General features: G+C 41.6%; 1 protein-coding gene across 1 annotated transcript in view; it reads right to left on the reverse strand.

Moving 5' to 3' along the window:
- Window positions 1-5,011, reverse strand: part of LOC126175663 (uncharacterized) — a 209,100-nt gene extending 204,089 nt beyond the window's left edge. Inside the window, exon 1 of the mRNA XM_049922572.1 lies at window positions 4,672-5,011. The gene's annotated coding sequence lies outside the window, so the exon portion shown is untranslated. The remainder of the gene's footprint in view (window positions 1-4,671) is intronic.
- Window positions 5,012-25,603: the final 20,592 nt, after the last annotated feature.

Genomic DNA, 25,603 nt, shown 5'->3' on the forward strand with positions numbered 1-25,603 from the left:
AAGCTGTTCACACAAGTTCCGCTAAGTTGCACGAAACTCGCCCTCCACAGTGCGAATCGGGTGAAGGCTATGCTGCAGCGATTTGGTTGGGAAACACTGCAACGTTCTCCTTACAGCCCGTATTTTTGCATCTTTGGTGACCTGAAGAAAGATATGCGTAGACGGCGGTTTCAGTCCCGCGCGGCTGAGAATCCGTCAGCGGCTAACCACGTTCTACGAAACGGGGCTACATCGTCTGGTTTCCCAGTGGGATAAATGTCTTAACGCGTCTGGTGATTTCTTTTGAATGGAAGAATTCAAGGTCCCATTGTGGCAGGTGTGCGGTTTTCATTTGAGTGCCCCTTATTTTAATACAAAACTAACACTATATATGCGTCCAGTACACTCACCATAAATACACATACGGCTCAACTCTCATATATTTGCAAGAAAAGGGGCAAATGTGAGGGTGGAGGAAAATTCTTTCAGCCAGGTGGCTCAAAACACATCTAGGGATACCCCAGCCAACAATGCCATGCAAAATTTAATTTAATCTGACATAATTTTGATGATGTCTTGGCATTTCAGAAGCCTTTTGATTTCCTGTGTTAAACCTGTGTCAGTAATTTTGAGGTTAAGTGGTGAGCAACTAAACAAATCCATTTATCCACTGTATTTTCGCGTATGGAAATATATAAACTGCATTTACTCAGTTGCACAAAGTTGTCCTTATGACTTTAGTGGCACCTGAGGGTAGACAAGTCAACAATGTTGATGAGGTTACATACGTGTGCTTTCGGTGTACACTTTCGACAGGTGTGTTTAATATAACTACCCTCGCACTCCTTAGAGCGAAATCCTGTTGGATTTTATGACATCTAAAAAACTTACTTTCCGTCACTGTACATGTTCTATCATTTTTATCGCCCTTAGGAGCACAGGAGAAATTCATTTCGAAAGAATTATAATGACTTGTTCCCTACGTTTATCCGTCAGGTTAACATCTTCCATGTATTCGTAATGAATAGCGCGAGAGAGATTCTTCAAAAATAAAAGACTGGGATATATGAAAAATATCCTCGTAGACTATTTTGCGTGAAATACAGCTCTCACAATCACTACAACTTTAGGAACGTGAGGTGTCAAAGTTTAACACAGAATAACGTCCTTTCCCTTTAACATCCGCACAGCTTGAATGGGAAAACACCTTTTACACTCGCATTCTGCTTAAAGAAATTGGCCGAATCAAATTTACGTCGTTTTATTCGCGTAAAGTATCATTTATCTGAGGCACACGGTAGCCTGCCCAGATGAGCAAATGGCCAAGACAGGACATTTCGGTACGTGGCGTGAAAAATTGGTTGCAGTGTTCTGCTATGACTGAGCGCTTTCTTCACCTCTCTTCACACAATTCCAAGCAGTCCCCTGGCGGTCATTATCTCCAGTTTCAGGCTTCAGTAATCACATTGCCACTCCAGCGGAAGTACAGTAAACACAGTGTTTCACGAGTAACAGTATTTATTTGAAGAGCAGGGCAGTTTTTGTACGCATGGAATGAAAACCGACTCAATATTATCCGTTACCGAGCGACGTGTTGCTATGATTAACACTCCACTATTGGGGGGGAGGGGGGGGGGTCTAGTAGGGCGAAGTTCAGTTCTCTTTCCGTCCCACATTAATTAACACTTGAAAATAAAGTATTATTACAAGTATTGTTCATCTTCAGTAATGGTACTTATTGAAAGAAATTCCATATCAGTTCTCAAAAACAGCACTTGGTGGGACTGCTAATTACTTTCCTCACTCCTCTCCGTAATCCGACAAATATTCTACCAAGATTTGCAGGCAGCTGCCACTTGCTTCATAAGACATTTTGAAATAAAGAAGACAACACAATATTCACTACCCACTGAAATAATTATTGCTAACTTATATATAATACTGCTGACGTAACGTTGACAGAGGGCGGGCACAAGACACCAGCGACCCCAAGTCTTCCAACAACTACCGATTCAAAACTAGGGAGCCCAATGATCAAGAAAAGTTCAACATATCTGCTGTAGAATGGTATAGCACAAAGGCCATAGTCACTTCGTTCCCCACTCCTGGTGCTCCATCTCTGATGACCCCGACATAGAAGAATGTCTTAAGGGGCTCCGGAACGCCCTATACTTGCAATGTTAAAATAATGCTTATAAATTACATCTTTCCTCACAAAGTATTTGAGGTAGGAAGTTGAACTTTTTACAGATTATTTATTGGAATATGGGCTACAACTTAACACAGGGATTTTACAAGATTTTAGTTCACTTATTAAAGATGATTTTTTTTCAATTGTAATGAAAATTCACAACATTTTTTTGCAATTTTTTATTTATATATTCAAAAATATACACAGTTTTTTAGAAAAAGGCTGTGTTAAATTATGCAGAAGGTACTGTGTAACATTTACTGAAAGTTTGAAACAAATATGTTTGGAAGATCCTTAGAAAACATGTAATTAGTATGAGAAAATAAAAGTTTTGGGAATCGAGCGACAAAGATTGGATTAACTTTTTAGTGCATTCCAGGTCCATAGGATGGATTATTTTCATCCTCTGCAAACTCCTCCTCCAGCTTCCTCTTGTTCCTCCTCCTGTTTACTCTTGCTTGTATTTCTAGACTCTTTACAGCCCTGTCTGCAGCCCGAAGGCGTTCCTTGTCTAAAGCAAGCATCGCTCGTACCATGTTAGAACCTATCTTCATTCCCATATTTCTAAATACCTTGCACCTTACAATGTTGCCATCATTGAAAGTCGCAACAGCATCATACACACCAAAGTGAATTGTTTCTATTCCAACAAATACAGTCTTGGGGATTCTCGACCATATAACACTATTTACACTTTCATTGGGGTTTTGAGTTTTTCCGCGAATACACTTTTTCAACAGTTCAGTTATTATTATTATTATTAATTATTATTAATAATTATTAATAATTGGTTAATAATAACACCATTTGATAGCAGTTTAACAGCGCCACAGTGGGTCACGCCCATGTAGAACACATTTCAAAAAAAATTTAAAAATAGTTGTAGTCTTCGGAATTGAATAAATTATATATCCATTAAAAGGTAATAGTCTGCAGATTCACAAAACGCAAAAAAGTAAAAATTGAACTTTTCATGATTTTGAGCCTTTCCGGAGCCCCTTAACCTTTTCTTCAGGTCAATGGAGGAACTGTGCAGCGCCCTCGTCAGCCACAGGTATTCGAGAAGACCGGGTGGGGGTTCCACTGCGTCAGATGTTGGGCGCGGTCTCTGGTCCTCAAACGATGACGCATCTTCGCCCAGTTTCGTGCCGGTGTATGGGTGATTCCCAGTTCCGCGTTCTAGCTAGACCTTTCATCCGGCAGAACGTGGCGATACTGTACCGGCTACGTTATTGCGTTTTCTGACAAACATTTGGCTTAGAAGGCTCCCTTGGATCAGTATGGAAGATTGTGCCGAAAGGAAGTTATCTGCCATAAAAGGTTGACTAAAAGACAGTACACGAATTGTACTGATTGAGAGGTGATGCGAACAGAGATGATGACGTCTCTAGTTACTGCACGGACAAATCTGGCTACTAAACATTTCGGTAATTATGTAATCATGAATCAAGACTTTTGCTAAGCAACACAGTATGAGTACCGCTAAGTCATTCTGCAGATTCCTAAAGGTCGTCGCATACAACAGGAAAATTTGCTACTAGATAATCCTGTATTGCATTTATCACCCCGAAGAATCCCTAAAGAATAAGATAAAACAAGGCATAATTATATGAGTTTCTTTTTTGGGCCAATCTAGCCAAAATATTTGCTGCAGTGTTTCTCTGCCGCGTACTTGAAACTTAAAATATAGTGTAAAATGTTACTCTCGAACAAAATTGCTGAATGCAACGATCGGGGTACATACTAGTCTAAAGCAGTAGGATTCATAGTTCCAACTAGCAAAAGTTACATACAGCATATTAGCAAAACATGAAAGTTTAGTCGTAAGTTCAGGAGTGCAGACAGATGTACAAGCCAGCGTTACAGACAAAACACGAACTCATTCGGGCAGATTGGAAGAAAGGATCGGCGGATGTTATAGTATTATTCCGATTTAAAGCCCTTACCTAACACCAGTACGAGTCCTGTGTAAGAACTAATGCTCAATAACAACTTTCAGAAAGAGTTAATTCAGCGAAATTGCCGATACTGAATTCATTTTCAGTACACAGTAAATAGTTCAGGACAGAATGTATTGGAAAAGGGATGGCACGCTGGAACCCCTAACCAGGAGATCGTATTTTGAAACCGTAGTTTGAGAACAGTGGTTCAAGATTTCTGTGTTTTCGCTCTATAGTAAACTGTCAGATTCAAGGGTTCTTTTCAAAAAAAAAAAATGTGTGTGAAATCTTATGGGACTTAACTGTTAAGGTCATCAGTCCTTAAGTTTACACACTGCTTAACCTAAATTATCCTAAGGACAAACACACACACCCATTCCCGAAGGAGGACTCGAACCTCCGCCGGGACCAGCCGCACAGTCCATGACTTCAGCGCCTTAGACCGGGTTGTTTTCATCACGAGAATATATTATGTTAAGAAGAATAAGTAAAAGACATTAATATTATGCAGACAGAGGTCGTGTAGACGACCACATTGGTGTTTTTTACTGGTTTGCTTACCTCACAGATGTCCTGCAGGGATATCGCCCTTTCCGTCCAAGTTCGCAGGCAACAACTGGAAGGTTTCACACGCTCCGGACTGTAAGACAAAGACGAAATACCTCCGATTTCGGCCGCGAAAGGCAGTTGGTGTTTCTACCGTTCATGCGAATCACCAGACACGCACAATACCCGTTACGACCAAAGCTCCCACACACTTTGCTGGCGTGAGTTCCCAGCACCGTAGAACCGCCGACGCACTCTGATATTTTCTGCTGGCAGACGGAAACGGATTCCTTCTGCAGACGTAGCGCGCACGGTGTAGACGAGAACGCACACGCTGCTGAACTGAGCGTCAGCAAAACTCCAGTAGCTGTAGTGAGCTGCCGCGCCGAGTGCCGTGAAGATGGCAGCACCGTGCAGTCAGAAGGCATGGGCACGGCACGCAGCGCGTCCACGTGCGTGGGTGCAACTGCCTTCGCTGCAGTTAATGCATTCTTATAAGCTCAATTAAAAAGTAGTAACCTGATCGTGCACACGACTGCTGAATACATCCTATTTTCATTACACTTGACTCAAGAGGTTACTTTTCTGTAACATATACCACGAGATGTGGTCTCTGAGACCCCTATCTTTAAACCAAGATTTAGGCGGTGAATCATTTGAAAATTTAATTAACGATATATAACATTTATGGTCACAACTAGATAAGTGTTGTTTAAATACTCCTTGTTGATTCTGTTGCACTAAATAAAGCCAGCAGTGTTTTATTTTTGTGTCAAGCAAAAATCGCATACTTTCGTGAAGCTTTTTCAATAGTACACAAAACGAACTGTTAGAAAACTAAATTTTTCGTTCTGAAAAATTGTGGTATCTGTGTAGAAAGCAAATTTTCGCATAAAAATAATTTCCGGGGTGTAAGATTGAAAGAAAAAAAAAAATAGGAACTGAACTCAATAGTCAGAAAAAGAAAGGCGGCAAAATTAATATTCAGCACTGAGATCTACATCTTTCTTTACCACCACTCAGAACACTTTTCATTTTAACTATAACTAACTATTTTGTTGGAGAAACAGAAAGGTCCTCATTACCATTGTCCTGAATTTCTTCCTTTGAATGGTCCTCTTGTTCGCTAGCAGAATTGTGATCACTGGCTACTGAAAAATTGTTGTCTTCTTCATCTGATTCTTGTTCTATATCATTGACATCATTTTCCATCCACTGACTAAAAATTTCATCGAACTTAGAGTGTGTAAAATTGCCACATGTTTGCTAACACGTTTTGTACTGAACTGACGAAAGGAGGTGCATAGATCACGAGGCGCGGTCTAGGAGACCCCATCACATGTCAACAACAATCGAATAAGGCCATAACGCAACTGACAATAATAATTTGTAGGGTACGTGGTGTATGAGATCGTTCCGCCATAATTGACCTACGAGAGCGACTTGGAAAATTCTGGCGCGGTCTGAGGGACCACACCTCGTGAGTTAAGGGTTTTCTATATTGGTCCACAAAGATAATAGAAAACTTCGGCAAAAAAAACAAGCGAGTTCATTTACTTTCCTTTTTTTTAACGGCTTTCCACAAAATAAATATATCTTTTCTCCAGTTTCTCCATTAGCCGACCAGGAGACAGATCATTACAACCACAACCACAATGACGTCATTTTTCGTTGAGGTGACGGTTATTTTACAACATGAAGTGAGTATCTGTGAACTTATTTCGACCGTCGGAAGCCCAGTGGAAACCTAGATAAAGTGAGGTCTTATGGGACTCATGGTATAGCCAAAAAATGGAGAATGTGACGAGCAGATTCTGTATCAGCCACCGTAACTGCCTTATCTGTCAAATGAAGTACCCTAGTGAATGTGCATTTAGCAACAGTTAGGTATTTGTTAACAACAGTACAGATATGTCCTGGTTTATAATCACCCGTTCAATGTGTTTACTGTCATTCATGAACAACCTTGCGAAACACAATTTGGTAATGTACAGTAGGAGGTTCTAAATAGTTTTGATGTATTCCCTGCAAGGTCAGGGAATTTCTCTGCCTCGTGATGACTGGGTGTTGTGTGCTGTCCTTAGGTTAGTTAGGTTTAAGTAGTTCTAAGTTCTAGGGGACTGATGACCATAGATGTTAAGTCCCATAGTGCTCAGAGCCATTTGAACCATTTTTGAAGTTTTGAGGTTTTATCTAACTAGCTTTGTCATAAGTTTCACTGAACCTCGCTATTCATCTGAGTAACTGTGGAAAACTACTGAAATCTTAAATACTGATTATTACGCATTCAAGAACTATATATATACTGTACAATATGTGCTACAAAACTGGAATACCGTGATTCCATTTTGGTTGTCACCAAAATTTCCATTCACTCAAACACAAAAGACAAAGATCGCTAAAATGCCAAGCGAGATTTGAATTTCACAGTTATTTAACACTTAGGTCTGATCGTAGTGTTCTGTCAGAAAAACACGATCAGGTTATGGATACAGGAAGAGCTTCAGAGACATATAAATCAAAATGTCGTGACATATTAGGGCTTTTTTACTCGTTAGTATTAGCATCCACGTCGTGTAATGTAACGCATCCACCCCCAGAAATTTTTTCCCTCCTCACCCAGAGCAGCTTTTATAGCTGTTACATGTATGCTCTCCAGCAGTAAGATGTTATGTATTGTTTATTATGCTGGTGAATCTTCTGAATCTTGGGCACAGACTCAGGAACTTTAGGCTATATATTGCAAGATGGAGGTGTGAAAACACCGTGCAGCTAAGAGAGCTCACTGTGCTGAAGTAGAGCTACCTCCTAATAAAAAGGCTCGAATATGTTAAGAAAGGGCGTCTGTCTAAAAGGGGGCAGGTAAAACACAGCATGTTAGTTGTAGAAACGATCGGTATTGTAGTTGTCAATTGTCGTAGCTGTGTTAGGCAGAACCAGACCTCCAAGCCATAATAGAAAGCACTGAAGCTCAAATAGTTATAGGTACAGAAAATTGGCTAAAGCCGGAAACAAGAACGCAGAAATTTTTTCTAACGATCTAACAGTGTTCAGAAAGGACAGATTAAATACAATTGGAGAATTTATTGCTGTCAGATGTAGTTTACCTTGTAGTGAAATTGAAGTAGATAGTTCTTGCGAAATAGAATGGGTAGAGGTTATACTTGACAATCGGACTAAACTGATAATTGGGTCGTTTTACCGACCACCCCCCGACTCAGAGGATATAGTTGCCGAACAGTTCAAAGAAAACTTGAGTCTCATTTCTAATAGGTACCCCACTCATACAATTATAGTCGGTGGTGACTTTAATCTACTCTCGATATGATGGAAAAATTATACGTTTAAAGCCGGCGGCAGGCACAAAACGTCATCGGAAATTGTACTGAATGCTTTCTCAGAAAATTATTTTGAACAATTTGTTCATGAGCCCACTCGAAGCGCAAATGGTTGCGAAAGCATACTTGACCTTTTAGCAAAAAATAATCCTGAACAAATAGTAAGTACTGTGACGAATACAGGGATTAGCGACCACTAGGCAGTAGCTGATAGGCTGAATACCGTAACTCTTACAACCATCAAAAAGAAACGCAAGATGTGACTATTTAAAAAAAGCTTATAAAAATGCTCTTAACGCCTTTGTAAGAGACAATTTGCACTTCTTCCGATCTGATCATGTAAGCGTAGGAAAGTTGTGGAATGTTTTCAAAGAGATAGTATCGATAGCAACTGAGAGATATATATTACATAAATTAATAAGTGATGGTACTGATCCCCCATGGTACACAAAACTGGCCAGATCGCCGTTGCAGAGGCAGCGAAAATAGCATACCAAATTTTTAAGAACGCAAAATCCCCAAGATTGGCAAAGTTTTGCAGAAGTTAGAAATATAGCGCGTACTTCAATGCGAGATGCTTTCAGTAGTTTCCACAACGAAAAGCTGTCTCGAAATGTGGCAGAAAACCCAAAGAGATTCTGGTCATACATAAAGCACACCAGTGGCAAGACGCAATCAGTACCTTCACTGCGCGATAACAACATTGAAGCCACTGATGACAGTGCCACTAAAGCAGAGTTGTTAAACACAATTTTCCGAAACTCTTTCCAAAGAAGACGAAGTAAATATTCCTGAATTCCAATCAAGAACAACTGCCAAGACGAGAAACATAGAAATAGATATCCTCGGTGTCGCAAAGCAGCTTAAATCATTTAATAAAAGCAAGGCTTCTGGTCCAGACTGTATATCAGTCAGGTTCCTCTCAGAGTATGCTGATACAATAGCTCTATATTTGGCAATTACATACAACCGCTCGCTCACAGAATGATCCGTACCTAAGGACTGGAAAATTGCTCAAGTCACACCAATACCCAAAAAGGGAAGTAGGAGTAATTCGTTGAATTACAGGCCCATATCACTAACGACGATTTTGGAACATATACTGCATTCGAACATTATGAAGTACCTCGAAGAAAACGATTTATTGGCACGTAGTCAGAACGGAGACAGAAAATATCGTTCTTGCGAAACACAACTAGCTCTTTAACTCATGAAGTAATGAGTGCTATCGACAGGGGATGTCAAACTGATTCCATTTTTTTTAGATTTCCAGAAGGCTTTCGACACCGTTCCTCACAAGCTTCTAACCAAACTGTGTGCCAATGGAATATCGCCTCAGTTGTACGACTGGATTCGTAATTTCCTGTCAGCAAGGTCACAGTTCGTAGTGACAGACGGAAAGTCATCGACTAAAACAGAAATAATATCCGGCGTTCCCCAAGGAAATGTTATAGGCCCTCTGTTGTTCCTGGTCTATATTAACGACATAGGAGACAATCTGAGTAGCCCCCTTAGATTGTTTGCAGATGATGATGTCATTTATCGTCTTGTAAAGTCATCAGATTACCAAACGAATTGCAAAATGATTTAGATAAGATACCTGTATGGTGCGAAAAGAGGCAATTGACCCTGAATAAAGAAAAGTGTGAAGTTATTCACATAAGTACTAAAAGAAATCTGCTAAATTTCGATTACGCGATAAGTCATACAAATCTGAATGCTGTAAACTCAACAAAATACTTAGGGACTACAATTACAAATACCCTAGATTTGAACGATCACATAGATAATGTTGTGGGTAGAGCCAACCAAAGACTGCGATTCATTGGCAGAACACTTAAAAGGTGCAATAGGTCTACTAAAGAGAATGCTTACACCACGCTTGGCCGCCCTATTCTGGAGTATTGCTGTGCGGTGTAGGATCCGCATCAGGTGGGACTGAGGGATGACATTGAAAAAGTACAAAGAAGGGCAGCTCGTTTTGTATTATCGCGAAGCAGGAGAGATAGTGCCCAGACATGATACGTGAATTTTTGTGGCAATCATTAAAACAAAAGGCGTTTTTCGTTGCGATGGAATCTTCTCACGAAATTTCAATCACCAGTTTTATCCTACTATTGCGAAAACATTCTGTTAGCACCCACCTACATAGAGAGAAACGATCAACACAATAAAATAAGAGAAATTAGAGCTCGCACAGAAAAATTTAAGTGCTCGTTTTTCCCTCGCGCCGTTCGAGACTGGAACGGTAGAGAGACAGCTTGAAGGTGGTTCATTGAAAGCTCTGTCAGGTACTTTATTGTGAATAACAGAGTAAAATACGTAGATGTAGACGTAGTTGCAGATGAAGATGTTTTGATTCAGATATCTTTGAAGCTGCAATATAAATCGGATAGCTAGTTCCCTTCTTTTACATCTCTATCTCTATCGAGGACACACTCGCCTTTTTTGTGCTACGATAGGAGCTTCCTTCTGGTTCCCAACTTTTCCTCTACCACGGTTTTGATATTAGACAGCCGTAGCTTGGCAACCGATATAGGTTTTTGTTGACTCAGGCGACGACTGATCTGGCATGGACTTCTATCTTGTCTTTTGAACCATGTTGCTTATATCGTGGCAACGGATAAAGCTTTCACATAACAGGGCCATGAATTACATGTGTCTGTCAATCGTCTTACAAAATTTGAACCGATTCGCATAAGCGCGAAACATGGAAGTGGCAGGCGTAAAAAACTCATAAAAAAGGTGTTTTTTTGCATGTAATATCCGAATTTTCAATTTCATTATTATTATTATTATTCAAGTATTTTTTGTTTATTACTGATTCACTTTAAATCGATTCCGTCCATGCAATTCACTTAAGAAGAAAGTTTTCATTTTACATTTAGTTCGACTTTTAAACCGTCGTATATGGAGAGCGGATAAAGATTATTAGATAAAAATATTTCGTTTTGAGTTTATCCATTTATCTACGTTCTTGTAAAATTTGAACCTATTCGTACAGTTATACGAGAAGTGCCACGCTTCTTTTCTCCCAGCAAAATGTTTTTTGCACGTAAAATTCAAATGAAGCAAGGTTTTTTTTTAAAGGGTTTAAACTTATCTTAAACCAAGGTGAGACACACCGATGGACCATCAGTCTAGCTCCAGTCTAGAATTATTTAAGGCTGACTGTTTCTGCACGTAAAATCCGAACGGTGCACATACAAATGATATCATTAGCTGAGCACTAATTTCAGCCAGATTAAAATCATTTGGAAAAGGAAACTCGAGCTTAGGGGGAACACTGAGTGGACTGAGACGTGAATGGAACTTTGGACTGAGGAGAGAGGCGTGGTAGGCTAGTCCATCCAGTTGTGCAAAACCACTGTGCCCAGGTGGTGTACTGGTTGACGCATCTGCCTAGTGAGCAGGAGACCCGGGTTCGAATCCTGGCCTGGTACACATTTTCATTCGTCGTTTCAGCCCGCATGTATACAGCTTGAATACATAACATCGTCCTTAGTGATTCTGAGGGTATTTTGTATCAACGAAACCTATACAGATAATTACGCTGGTCAGCCAAAACATCACCAAAGCCCACCACGAGATTGAATACCATCTGAGGCGTTGCGGTGTTGTGAAGCTGCAGGTAAGGTGTATAAAAGGAGCAGAGAGAGCTGGAAAATCATTCTATGCAAATGGGAAAATACACTGACATATGCGACTTTGACCAAGGACAGATTGTTTATGACCTGGTGTCAGGCAACGAAGGTCCCGGAAACTGCGTAGCTGGTCGGTTGTTACGGGCTGTTATACGTATCAACGGAAAGCGGTTGAAGGCGGGGAAACCACGAGTAGGTGACAAGAACCTGAAACAAGATCGTATGGGGTATCAAGAGAAATATGTGACTGGAATGGGGATTTTTTGGTAGTGAGGACACAGCATGTTACCTTGGGTGGGGAGAAATCGACAGATGTACAAGTAACTTCGGGTGTGCCCCAGGGAAGTGTGTTCGGACCGCTGCTGTTCATGTTGTATGTTAATGTCTTTGCAGTTAATATAAATAGTAACCTCATAATTTTAGCAGGTGATACAATCTATACTGAAGTACTGTCTGAAACGAACTACACAAATATATTTTCAGCCGGATCCTGACAAGATTTCAGAGTGGTGCAAAGATAGTCAACTTTGTTTTGGACATTCAAAAACGTAAAATTGTGCACTTTACTACAAGAAAAAAGGTAGTGTCTTATGGCTACAGTATCAACCAGTCACTGGAATGGTCAACTCATTCAAATACCTGGGAGCGACCTCATAGGCTCAGTTGTAGAATAGTTGCCGGCCGCGGTGGTCTAGCGGTTCTGGCGCTGCAGTCCGGAACCGTGGGACTGCTACGGTCGCAGGTTCGAATCCTGCCTCGGGCATGGGTGTGTGTGATGTCCTTAGGTTAGTTAGGTTTAAGTAGTTCGAAGTTCTAGGGGACTTACGACCTAAGATGTTGAGTCCCATAGTGCTCAGAGCCATTCTTGAGTTGTAGAATAAACAGTTGGCAGACCACGGTTTATTGGTAGAATATTGGGGAAGTTTTGTCAGTCTGCTAAGGAGAGTGCTTATGGATCACCCGTGTGACCCAGCCTAGAATATTGCTGAAGTATGTGGGACTGGTACTAAACAGGATTAACAGGGAATATTGAACGTTTACAGAGAATGGTCACAGATTTGTTTAAGCTGTGGGAGACTGTCACAGAGATGCTGAACTAGTAGACATTTGAAAAAAAGATGCAAACTATCCCGGGAAAGCCTACTTACAAAGTTTCAAGAAGCAGCTTTAAATGATGACCGTAAGAATACAGTACAATCCAACTCGTATCGCTCTCATAGGGACCGCGAGGGCAAGATTAGATTAATTATACCGAGCACAGAGACATTGAAACAATCTTCCTGCGCTCCATACGAGGAATGGAACGGGAAGAAGCTCTACTGACAGTGGGAAGTACCCACTCCTATGCACTTCACAGTGGTCTGTAGAGTACGGATGTACACTCCTGGAAATTGAAATAAGAACACCGTGAATTCATTGTCCCAGGAAGGGGAAACTTTATTGACACATTCCTGGGGTCAGATACATCACATGATCACACTGACAGAACCACAGGCACATAGACACAGGCAACAGAGCATGCACAATGTCGGCACTAGTACAGTGTATATCCACCTTTCGCAGCAATGCAGGCTGCTATTCTCCCATGGAGACGATCGTAGAGATGCTGGATGTAGTCCTGTGGAACGGCTTGCCATGCCATTTCCACCTGGCGCCTCAGTTGGACCAGCGTTCGTGCTGGACGTGCAGACCGCGTGAGACGACGCTTCATCCAGTCCCAAACATGCTCAATGGGGGACAGATCCGGAGATCTTGCTGGCCAGGGTAGTTGACTTACACCTTCTAGAGCACGTTGGGCGGCACGGGATACATGCGGACGTGCATTGTCCTGTTGGAACAGCAAGTTCCCTTGCCGGTCTAGGAATGGTAGAACGATGGGTTCGATGACGGTTTGGATGTACCGTGCACTACTCAGTGTCCCCTCGACGATCACCAGTGGTGTACGGCCAGTGTAGGAGATCGCTCCCCACACCATGATGCCAGGTGTTGGCCCTGTGTGCCTCGGTCGTATGCAGTCCTGATTGTGGCGCTCACCTGCACGGCGCCAAACACGCATACGACCATCATTGGCACCAAGGCAGAAGCGACTCTCATCGCTGAAGACGACACGTCTCCATTCGTCCCTCCATTCACGCCTGTCGCGACACCACTGGAGGCGGGCTGCACGATGTTGGGGCGTGAGCGGAAGACGGCCTAACGGTGTGCGGGACCGTAGCCCAGCTTCATGGAGACGGTTGCGAATGGTCCTCGCCGATACCCCAGGAGCAACAGTGTCCCTAATTTGCTGGGAAGTGGCGGTGCGGTCCCCTACGGCACTGCGTAGGATCCTACGGTCTTGGCGTGCATCCGTGCGTCGCTGCGGTCCGGTCCCAGGTCGACGGGCACGTGCACCTTCCGCCGACCACTGGCGACAACATCGATGTACTGTGGAGACCTCACGCCCCACGTGTTGAGCAATTCGGCGGTACGTCCACCCGGCCTCCCGCATGCCCACTATACGCCCTCGCTCAAAGTCCGTCAACTGCACATACGGTTCACGTCCACGCTGTCGCGGCATGCTACCAGTGTTAAAGACTGCGATGGAGCTCCGTATGCCACGGCAAACTGGCTGACACTGACGGCGGCGGTGCACAAATGCTGCGCAGCTAGCGCCATTCGACGGCCAACACCGCGGTTCCTGGTGTGTCCGCTGTGCCGTGCGTGTGATCATTGCTTGTACAGCCCTCTCGCAGTGTCCGGAGCAAGTATGGTGGGTCTGACACACCGGTGTCAATGTGTTCTTTTTTCCATTTCCAGGAGTGTAGATATAGAGCGTCCTCGCCTCATCACGGAACGCTCTGTGAATCAGGGTAGACGGAGCTATATGGCAGATCCGACGACCAAATGCAGTGTTTGTACAGGCATAAGTTGTTCAAAGCACACCACACAGCGCACATTGTCGAACACAGTGCTCTGCGCAGATGACCCCCATGAGTTCCACTTGATCCAACGACATTCTCAACTATGACTACAGTGGGCAGAGGATCATCGATATTAGACAATGGATCTGTGTATATGTGTCGCCTTATAAATTGAACTAAGTTTCTAATCACACCAGGCCAATGGTTATGTCCGCATACATCGTCGTCCGAGCGAACGGCTACAACAAACATGCACTGCGCCACAGGCTCATGCCAGTGGGGTCGTAGTAAGGTGTGGAGGACATTCACGTGCGTTTCCATGGGACTGCTGGTCAAAGGCACCATGACAGCTACGGCCACTTGAACATTATTGTGGACACCTGTATTCCTTCATGCTTGATGGTTCCCCTGGCACCAATGACGATCTTCCAACAGGATAGCGGTCCATGGCACAAGAGTGTGACAGCGATCTCTACTGAAGCTGATGGATCTGGGACACTATGAGGCTCCATATATGTCCCCACAAACCACTGGTCCGTAGTTGACGGAAATTGCGTGACCTATGCGTAGGAAACTGGTGCCACGCATGGAGCGACTTCACGTCGTCCCACAACAAGACCACTGCGCAACAAGAGTGGCACATTGTCAGAAGAGAGTACATGTTCTGGGTCTCCTGCAGACACAGTCCTGCTGTGGTATGGATGACGTGTATCACCACGCGAGAATGAAATAACATGTCAACTGCAAACGTACTCCAAACAAATAAATAAACAAACATCTGGAACACAGCTTTTTATCTGCCGAGCGCCGATTTTAATTTGCGTTTCAGATCATCTCCAGGTCTAGGCTGGATCAAAAAGGCAATAAAAATAATAATTTTGCACAGGTGCGGTATAGCAAACACTTGACTCATGGTTGTGGAAATGACAAGAAAATCTTATGAAGGCACACACATACCTGACGCCACAAAGTGCAGTTTGTCGACCGTTGTGTAAAACTAACAGGGATGTGGTGGGAGGAAAAAAGATTATAGTAACGTGACAGGTGCTTAAGTTATAGAAGAGTACATTAAAATAGGGTAAAACTATTTTTCTGTATATAATTAAATAAAAATTAATAAATATTCAGATCTGAAGGACACGTTAGTGTAGCACATTTCAGCATGAATGATGCGTTACTCAACAGTAGATAAAAAAAAAAAAATAAATGAAGCACTGAAAACGCTAAGGGGCCAAAGCACAAAAGCAAACTTTTTTAAAAAAAATAGATGTTTGCGAAATTCAAATTTATAGACAAACCACCAGTTTCATAGGTCTGAATTGTTTTTTTAACCAAGTCTCAACATCATACGCTTCCTATCTAAAAATAATGTACCCAGTTCATGTTATAAGACATTAATTAATATTTAAGATCGTGGGGAAAATGGTGAAATCGCACACTAATTGAGCATGAAATTCCTGCAATATACGGACTGAATGCAGTGTCGCGTCCAGTCGTAGTGAAATGGTGCCAACAATTTGAACAAATCCACACAGACACATGTGATGCTGATCGGGTAGTATGAATGCGATTTCCATCTTTTCGGCGAACTGAAAGAATATATGAGGCGAGAGAGAGATTTTCCAACGATGAGGACATTTCACACAGTGGTTCTCCAATGGCTCGCTGACCAAGGAGTGGATTTTTATAGTCGAGGAACGGAGCGATTGGAGTAACGTTCCGATATTTGTTTACAGAGACTTCGTGACTTTACTGAGGAGTGTAATGTTTGAGTCACTCTGAAGTGTGTCGCAACGTTTAATAAAGGTGACTTGGCCCGTCATAATAATGTGTGACTTACTTTTTGAAGTCTCCTCATAACTCCAGTAACCTATGAAGGACTTGTCGAATCCATTCTACGCAGAATCACTGCTTTACTGCCTTGAAAAGTTAGGTGGATCAACACGCTATTAAGCAGGAGCGCATAATGTATTAGTGTAGGTATGAGATTGTCGGTATTTATATCTACGTAATATAAGATTTATAACATTAATTAATTTTCATTCGTGGCGTACCTATTTTCCTTTTCCATTTCTTTATTACATGCCATGAATCGCATATTTCCATGCAAGAAAATATTTTTATACACTATATAAAAAAATAAGGACCCACCACTTAGGACTCAACCGAATGGGATGGATATGTGATGTACATGTACAGACAAATAAATGATTGTAATTGGCATGTTAGATTATCAAAATCCCTAGATGGAGGACCCAACCCACAACGATCCAAAGATTCTCAGCTGGGGAGAGATCCGGCAATCTTGCCAAGGCAGGGTTTGGCAAGAACAAAAACAAGCAGTAGATACTTTCGCCATATGCGGGTGGGCGTTATCTTGCTATGACATGAAGGGCAACAAAATGGGTCGAGGAATATCGTCGATGTACCGTTGTGCTGTAAGGGTGCTGCGGATGACAACCACAGGAGTCTTGCTATGAAAAGATATGGCACCCCTGACCACCCTCCAGTTTGTTGGGCCGTATGGAAGGTGGCTGTCAGCTTGGGATCCCACCGCTGTCCATGGCGTCTCCACGCACGTTTTCGTCCTGGAATCTCGTTGTCTGGAATAGAATTTTTTTCAGTGGTGGCCCCGCTCAGAACACTGACCTGACTGTCGACCGCCATACGGTCCGATGTCCATTAGTGAAAGTCTGGGGGCCATTTCTTTTATAGAAGCACACTTTTGGCTCTCGTCCGCTTCACTCTTACAGCACAGCGGTATGTCGACGACATTCTACGTCCCTTTTCGTTGCCCTTCGTGGCAAGCCATCCTGGACTTGTATTCCAGCAAGATAAAGCCCGCCCGTACAGGACAAGAGTTTTTACTGGTTGCCAATCACTAGCTTGATCAACAAGATTGCGGGATCTCTTCCCGAACTTAGAACGTTTGGAGCATTGTGGGCAGGGCCCTCCAGCCAGCTAGGAATTTTGACTAACGTGACAATTGGGCGAAATCTGGCACTGTATCCTTCAGGAGAACATCCAACAACTCTATCAATCAGCGCAAACCGAATAACTGCTTGCATAAGGAATAGAAGTGCACCAACGCGTTACTGACTTGCTCAATTTGTGAAACTCTTTCTCTGGAATAAATCATCCATTTTTTCTGAAATTGTGGTATTGTATCTCTGTGCATGTACATCAGATCTACCGATTCAGTCCCATTCGGATAATTCGTTCGTCGGGTGTCGGTTTTTCTTGTTATGTATCTTTCAGAATAAGACGTAGTATTTGTTGAAAGATATCTTGCACATTATCCAGACCTTAACTTTATCCAAAAAATACTTTGTTGAATCATTGTTAGTTTTATTTCCTTCCCCAACCCTCTGCATTCCAAGTTTGTTTACCATCTTCTTCGCCAAGAGGTCGCTGAACTATGTCCTCTTTACCTAGCTGTGTTTACACTGTTGGCCATTCAAACTGCAACATCAGAAAGTACAGTAAAGGACAGAATTTTACTTATTGTGTTTACACTGTTGGCCATTCAAACTAAAACATCAGAAAGTACAGTAAAGGTCAGAATTTTAGTTATTGTGAGTATATAATGTAGTAGGAAGATTAATCATTCAATTTGTAGTGACTTGGGTTCACGTAGGGTATCAAATTTGGTATGCAGAGCTGCCACGTGTGGCCTCAACAATGACTGTAACGTGCCTGGACATCGAGTAGAAACTGAATTTGGATGACAGATACACGTCTCTTCGTGCTGCTTCAACTGTATTCCAGAGTCTATCAATCGGAGTGGATGGCGAATGCGACGACGTGCCAGTCTCTCAGCAACCCATGACCAGGTGTTTTCAGTGGGTGAGAGATCTGAGAACGTTCTGGTCAGGGCAACAGTGGAACATCGATGTAGGTTGTGACAGCATGGGCAACATGCGGCCTTGCTTTATACGCTGCCCGGAAGAACTGCAACAGACTTAAGAACAAGGTTGTTTTATTCGCCAGTGAGGTGAGACGTAGTTCATCATTGTAGGAGTATATGATAACAAACTCAGACCAAATGAAACACACATGTCACAGTAATAGGTGCTCAAAAAGTCGTATCATCACACAGTGTATACCCCTTTGGCGCAATGCAGAGTGTATACTCTCATGTAAGCGATCATAGAAGTGACGAAAGATATCTTGTGATAGGCTGTTTCAGGCATATTGCGCCTTTTATTGCAGTTTGGCAAAGGTTCTAGCAGGTCCTGGAGAACGAGGAAGCTCCCGCTTCACCGTGTCCCATACTTGTTCAGTTGGGGAGAGATCTAATGATCTTGTTGCCTGGGGCAGTTGTTTTACACCGCAAACGGCATACTGCGTTGCAACAGCCGTATATGGTCGTGCACTGTCCTACTGAAAAAGCACATAACCGTCCTGTCGAAGAAACAGAAGTCCTCACACAATGAAGCCTAGGACAGTACCTGTGTGTCGGGGGTGAATGCACTCTGGATCAGGCAGCTCATTACCTGTATGCCATACGCTTATCACTCGGGTACAGTCAGAACCTACTCGAATCACTGAAGACAACAGATCGTCATTCCACTCTTCAGTCAACTCTTCCATGGCTCCAGAGTAGCCATGCTTGTCAGCATCATGGTGTCAGTGGTAGCCTGGGAAGAGGCACACATGATCTTGATCCTGTTGCAAGCAGACGGTTCCTGACAGTCCCTTATGGTACAGCAGGTGCAACATGTGCCTGGATTTCGTCACTGGATGATGTTCTGCCCGCCACTGCTGGTCGCACAGTGCATCAGTCTTGATGTTCAGCGGACGTCCAGAACCTGGTCTGTAGACGTGAGGATGTTCCACACACCACTGTTGAAAACAGCGACACACCACTGATACATTCTACATCTGCATCTACATCCATACTCCGCAAGCCACCTGACGGTGTGTAGTGGAGGGTACCTAGAGTACGCCTATCGATTCTCCCTTTTATTCTAGTCTAGTCTCGTATTGTTCGTGGAAAGAAAGATTGTCGGTATGCTTCTATGTGGGCTCTAATCTCTCTGATTTATCCTCGTGGTGTCTTTGCGAGATATACGTAGGAGGGAGCAATATACTGCTTGACTCCTCGGTGAATGTATGTTCTCGGATCTTCAACAAAAGCCCGTACGAGCTGCTGAGCGTCTCTCTTGCAGAGTCTTCCACTGGAGTTTATCTATCATCTCCGTAACGCTTTCGCGATTACTAAATGATCCTGTAACAAAGCGCGCTGCTCTCCGTTGGATCTTATTTATCTCTCTGCCCTGCAGCCAGGCGACTAGTGCGAGTTTTGGTGTTCTCGTAAAGATAAGTTATTTTAGATTAGAAAACATATAGATTAGTACTGATTACGTGGTAAATAAGTGTATTAGTGTGCCGTTTAAGTGTACCATTAAAGGTTTCATTTTTCTTTACGTAATATAGCAGAAAACGCGAAAAGACCGTACAGTCGTATTTTCTGTTTACGTTCTGCTGCAGCAAATCTATAGAATTTCGTTTAGTTGTTCCTTGCTCTCTCCAGCAAGTTAACTTAGCGTACCTCTTCATTATTTAACTAGCATTTCCGGAAAGTAACGTAAAGTTTAACTTGTTTCAGAAACTTTGCACTTTTGTTTTTGTTTACACACAGTTGCGTATAGGCCAAATTTGTGTAACCATATTTTCGTGTTTATCCGTAATTTAACTGACTTATTCTTAATAAACTATTACGTTTATCATTAGTGAAAAGTGCTTGACTTGCCGTAGAATTGTTAGGTCGGGGCTTTGGTGTGATGGATGCTGTAGTTTTTCGATGTGGGTGACTGTAGTGGCGTGGGAATAGGGGAAGTAAATGAGACTCATCAGTGGTTTTGTAGGATTTGTAGTAGAGATAGGAAGATACTAGAACAGGAGGGGAAAATTGCCTCCCTTCAGGCTAAGATAGACAAGGCCAGGGGGGATCTTGACAGGTTAAGGAGGGAGAAGGGTAAAGAGAGGTGGGAAGTGGCAACAGGCAACAGGAGGAACAGCCTAGAACTTTGTCTGACAGCTTTATGGTGAATGTGGAAAATAGATTTGACCTGTTGCTTCAGTTAGAAGCTGGTGAGCCTCAAGCAGTTGCAGGTGTAGACAGGGCACAACAAACTTTCAGCAGCAAATTGAAAAGTAAGAATGTAGGGAAATGAGTAAAGAGAAAGAAAGTGTTGTTGTTAGGTAGTTCCCATGGAAGAGGTGTCGGCCAACTTTTGCAGGATGAACTAGGATCAGAATACCAGGTCGCCAATTTTTTTAAACCTAGTGCTGGTCTGGAGCAGGTGACAGAGGATTTAGGATCACTTTGCAAAGATTTCACTAAGGAAGACACCGTGGTTATAGTGGGTGGGGCAGGTAACAGTATTGACAGAGATCCTGGGTACAGTATAGAGTGTGACCTGGCGAAGATTGCATCAGCATCGAAGCATACTAGTGTTGAGTTTGTATCTGTTCTTGGGCGCCATGACCGACCTCATTTGAACTCTTCTGTCAAGAGAGTTAATTTGGAGCTGGAACGGCTGCTCATGTCGGGTGCGGGGTCACACATTGGTGTGGTTCATGTTGATTCTCTCAGTAGGTGGGATTATACTAGACATGGCCTTCACCTCAACAGGAAGGGGAAGGGTAAATTGGCTGGGGAAATAGCAGGAAAGTTAAAGAGGGGAGGCACTGTCATGAGTGGTAAAATACCAGTGGTTATAGGATTCAGAAAAGACCCTTTTTTAGGGTAGGGAGGACAGAAAGAAAGCAAATTTTAAGAGAGGTTAGAACTGAGACAAACCTTCAGTTTGAGAAAGAAATCAAAAAACATAATTCCAGCTTATTACATCAGCATAAACAGCCATTGGTTAAGAATTTTCAACTGTCAGCAGATATTTTAACTCCAACCAATTTTAACTCAGTCAATGTGAAATGTCAGCTATCTTTATTGCATCATAATATTCGAGGACTGAGAAATAAAATTAATGAATTAATTATCTGCATAGATGAATTAGAGTGTTCAAACCCAGCTGACATAATCTGCCTCTCTGAACATCATGTGACCACTGGTATAGAACTTTTAAGTGTTACAGGGTTTAGGTTAGCATCTCACTTTTGTAGATCAGAAATGGAGAAAGGAGGAGTTGCCACATTCATCAGGAACTGTCATAAATTTAAGAACATAGACATTCATAAATTTTGCCTAGAACAGCATATGGAAGCATGTGCAACAGAATTAGATTTTCACAAAAAATCTTTCATAATATTAAGTGTATATCGAGCACCTGCAGGTAACTTTAATCTGTTTGTAAACCACCTTGAAGCTGTACTGGCCCATTTAACAACCAAAAACAAAGAAATAGTGGTTGCTGGTGATTTCAATGTAGATTTCCTTAAAGACTCTCCCAATAAGAACTTATTTGAGTTAGTAACACCATCATTCAACTTAATTCCCACAGTAAAGTTCCCCACTAGGATAGCCACTTGCTCACAAACAGCCATTGATAATATCTTTATAGAAAAGTCAAATGAACAAAATTATATTACAAAACCAATAGTCAATGGCCTCTCAGACCATGACATGCAGTTCCTTCTGTTAAATGTTAATACTGAACAGGATATAAAATCTGTTAAATCTGAGCTCAAGAGGGTAATCAGTAAGCCAAAAATTGATTATTTTAGGACACTCCTCAGAGACATTCACTGGACTGATGTTTACAGTGCTCATGGCATGAATGAAAGATATAACATTTTTGCTAATAAAGTGCTTACCTTATTCGAACACTGCTTTCCCCCAAAACTTATCAAGGTTAGAGCAAAGTCTACAAAGAAGCCATGGATTACTCGAGGAATAGGGGTATCTTGTAAAACAAAAAGAAAACTGTATCTGTCAATCCGAAACATTTCCAATGTTGATGCTATAGCACATTATAAGAAATACTGCAAAATATTAAAGACTGTAATACGGATGTCAAAGCAAATATATTACAAGGAAAAGATAGTCATATCAGATAACAAAATAAAGACAATATGGGATATAGTGAAGGAGGAGACCGGTAGAACCAGACATGAAGAGGAACAAATAGCATTAAGAGTAAATGATACATTGGTGACAGATGTATATAGTGTTGCAGAACTTTTTAACAAACATTTTATAACTGTTACTGAAAAGATGGGGTTGTCAGGTTCAGTAGATGCTGCTGTAGATTACCTTAGACCAGACATTTCAAGTAACTTCCATAATATGAATTTGACCCTCACTACCCCAACAGAAATAATGTCCATCATAAAATCTTTAAAATCAAAAACATCTAGTGGGTATGATGCAATATCAACGAAGTTAATTAAAGAATGTGATTCTGAGCTAAGTAACATATTAAGCTATCTGTGTAACCAGTCGTTTATCAGTGGAATATTTCCTGAATGGCTGAAATATGCTCAAGTTAAGCCACTGTTTAAGAAGGGAGATAAAGAAATAGCATCAAATTTCCGTCCAATTTCACTGTTGCCAGCATTCTCAAAAATTTTCGAAAAAGTAATGTACAGTCGTCTTTATAACCATCTTATCTCAAATAACATACTGTCAAAGTCACAGTTTGGATTTCTAAAAGGTTCTGATATGGAGAAGGCTATCTACACTTACAGTGAAAATGTACTTAATTCATTAGACAAAAAATTGCAGGCAACTGGTATATTTTGTGATCTGTCAAAGGCATTTGACTGTGTAAATCACAATATCCTTTTAAGTAAACTAGAATATTATAGTGTAACAGGAAATGCTGAAAAATGGTTCAAATCTTATATCTCTGGCAGGAAACAAAGGGTGTTATTAGGAAAGAGACATGTATCAAGCTATCAGGCATCATCCAACTGGGAACTAATTACATGTGGGATCCCACAAGGTTCCATTTTGGGGCCCTTACTTTTTCTTGTGTATATCAATGACCTTTCATCAGTAACATTACCAGATGCCAAGTTTGTTTTGTTTGCTGATGATACAAACATTGCAATAAATAGTAAATCAAGTGTAGTCTTAGAAAGATCAGCCAATAAAATATTTGTGGACATTAATCACTGGTTCCTAGCCAATTCTTTGTCACTAAACTTTGAAAAAACACACTACATGCAGTTCAGAACTTGTAAGGGGTGTCCCAAGAGTATATGTCTAACATACAATGACAAGAAGATAGAAGAAGTGGACAGTGTTAAATTCTTGGGACTACAGCTTGATAATAAATTCAACTGGGAGGAGCACACCACAGAACTGCTGAAGCGTCTTAACAAATCTCTGTTTGCAACGCGAATTTTGTCAGACATAGGGGATATAAAAATGAAAAAGCTGATATACTATGCTTACTTTCATTCCATAATGTCATATGGGATTATTTTTTGGGGTAATTCATCGAGCCAAGCTAAAGTTTTCCGGGCACAAAAACGTGCAGTAAGAATTATATGTGGTATGAACTCAAGAACATCCTGCAGAAGCCTGTTTAGGGAACTAGGGATACTAACTACAGCTTCCCAATATATTTATTCCTTAATGAAATTTGTCATTAAAAATATATCACTTTTTCAAACCAACAGCTCAATTCATGGAATCAATACTAGAAATAAGAATAATCTTCACAAGGATTTAAAGTCACTTAGTCTTGTACAAAAAGGTGTGCATTATTCAGGAACACACATTTTCAATAACTTGCCAGCAGCCATAAAAAGCTTAACAACCAATGAAATTCAGTTTAAGAGAAGCCTAAAGGATTTATTGGTGGCCAACTCCTTCTACTCCATTGATGAATTTCTTAGTAAAACCAACTGATTTGTATATAAGTACAACATAACTTCTGCACAATTTCAATGCAGAATGTGTTCACTGAAAATGTGTGTGTGTGTGTGTGTGTGTGTGTGTGTGTGTGTGTGTGTAAGTGTGTAAGTATAATCTAACTTCTGCACCATTTCAGTGCAGTAATGTGTTCATTGTAAATAAGTATTACAGTAGTTGTATTACATGTTTATTACCTTATAAATAAATAAAAAACTTTTTTATTTTAAATTCAGTGCATTAGTATTTGTAAAATGACTCTTAGTGTTCATTAAAAAATGACGATTATTCCACTTGGGACCTGTGGAATGGTACATTAGCTTATTTGTCTTAGTTGTAAATATTTGTCATGTATTGTTGTTTTTCTGACATGTTCCACATCCTGGAGGACCTCCTCACTACGGATCAATTGGAATGAAAGTAAATCTAATCTAATCTAATCTAATCAACCCTATCTGGTACGGATCCCACACCGCTGAGCAGTATTCAAGCAGGGGGCGAACAAGTGTACTCCAACCTACTTCCTTTGTTTTCGTACTGCATTTCCTTAGTATTCTTCCAATGAATCTCAGTCTGACATCTGCTTTACCAACGATTCCTACAGAGTGCTTTTCTAGTCTCCAGAAAAGTCATTGTACTCGAACATAATGTTTCAAAATTCTACAACTAATCGGCGTTAGAGATATAGGTCTATAGTTCTGCACATCTGTTCAACGTCCCTTCTTGAAAACGGGGATGACCTGTGTCCTTTTCCAATCTTTTGGAACGCTACGCTCTTCTAGAGACCTACGGTACACCGCTGCAAGAAGGGGGGGGGGGGGGGGGGCAAGTTCCTTCGCGTACTCTGTAAAATCTGACTGGTATCCCATCAGGTCCAGCGGCCTTTCCTCTTTTGAGCGATTTTAATTGTTTTTCTATTCCTCAGTCATCTATTTCGATATCTACCATTCTGTCATCTGTGCGACAGTCTAGAGAAGGAACTACAGTGCAGTCTTCCTCTGTGAAACAGCTTTGGAAAAAGACATTTAGTATTTCGGCCTTTAGTCTGTCATCCTCTGTTTCAGTACCATTTTGGTTACAGAGTGTCTGGACATTTTGTTTTGATCCACCTACCACTTTGACATAAGACCAAAATTTCTTAGGATTTTCTGCCAAGTCAGTACATAGAACTTTACTTTCGAATTCGTTGAATGACTCTCGCATAGCCCTCCTCACACTACATTTCACTTTGTCTAATTT

The sequence above is a fragment of the Schistocerca cancellata genome, chromosome 3 (assembly GCF_023864275.1).
Source record: "Schistocerca cancellata isolate TAMUIC-IGC-003103 chromosome 3, iqSchCanc2.1, whole genome shotgun sequence".
Taxonomy (NCBI): Eukaryota; Metazoa; Arthropoda; class Insecta; order Orthoptera; family Acrididae; genus Schistocerca; species Schistocerca cancellata.